A 1,504-nucleotide genomic window follows, 5' to 3' on the forward strand; every position below is an offset into this window, starting at 1 on the left:
GAATGTAGTACTTCAGCCATTAAAGCCTTGGTCGTGTTTGCACCGTCACCTCCACTTTTTCATTGGCCGATCATTCACCCCCATTTGATTATTTACCCATTTTGAGGAATAGCTGCGAAGAGTGATCTCACTAGCCATCCTTGTGACACTGCCATGATTGGAAAATTCCAAACCTTACCTGGAATCAGCTGCTACCCATTTTATCACTCGTTCCTCAAAAGACGAGTCTCCTTTAAGCTCTTTTCAACTGACTCATAAAATATGAAAAGATTACCAAGCCATTGGCCTCTCTAGCTCGTTAAAGAGATAGGAAGTGCTATCCCTCCTCTAGATTTTAATCTTTTTGGACCTGAGGGATTATTACACAAAAAGATCGAGCGCTTGTTTTGTTCGGCTCGTTAAAAGTATTGAAAATTCATCCCTTTTGTATTGTTTTATACTTTTTCGGACTTAAGGGATTAGATGATGAAAAAGGAATTTTGGAGTTACCTTTACGTTCCTTTTTAGACTCTAAAATTGAAAAGGACTGAGTTATCTTTGTCGTTAAACTCGTTAAAAGTGTAATAGCGACAAACTTGTCTATAGACGAGAACGAGTTTCACTATCGCTAGGCTCGTTAAAACATAGCGATGGGTTTGCCCGAAGGGCAAATTATAGAACAAGCATATGTTATCCTCTTCAAGCTTGACAAAAATAAAGAGGTACTGGTCAGCAATGACTGGGGAAAATTGGGAAGAAAACTTGAAGAAACTTTGTTGGTAGCAAGTCGCTCTTGAACATGACACTTCCACTCTGTGTCCGAGTCGGGTTGGGTTGTTTCATTCATCGATCACATCACCATGGTCCCATCATACCATCCATATTTGGGGTTAATGCTACCAATCCATCACAACAGTTTCATCGATATGTTCAAGAGAAGTCATTCAGAGAATTCACTTGTGTCTCACCCACTACCATACATTATACTCCATTCTTTCATGATCGTCACCCTGAACCTTATATCACCAGATAGTTTTCACCTCCATTGAAATCATTTGCTCCATTCCGTGTCATTGATGTGGGATTCATTAAGGCCCTCCTGTGATGGATCACTTCTTGTGGACATCAGCTCATTATCCAAGAAGTTGATCTAGGAACACCCCATTCAATACTTTGAAGCTTGCATGCCTCAATGGCAAGTTTCTCACTTCCGGTGACAGGTTTACATCAATGGCCTTCGACCAAAAGATTTTGCGTGGTGTTCGACGCCAAGTCCTTTATTCACACCACGTAAATTGTACTACAGTACCTTGAGGGTCATTATCATTATCAGTGATTCCTCTCGCGCTTGTTAACAATTTACATTATTGGCTGGAATCAAGCGATGTCTTTCCATGTTCGACTTCAGAACATTTCTCACATGGATCGACTTGTACTACGAGTGAAGATCGAACGAGATTGAAGACCCCAGATCTAGTCTCGTCCATCCGGGCTGCGATATATATTCAGGGAAAATAAAGACATC

This window comes from Pinus tabuliformis, chromosome X (assembly GCF_031772625.1).
Source record: "Pinus tabuliformis cultivar Carrire ecotype Pingquan chromosome X, CPIR1, whole genome shotgun sequence".
Lineage (NCBI taxonomy): Eukaryota > Viridiplantae > Streptophyta > Pinopsida > Pinales > Pinaceae > Pinus > Pinus tabuliformis.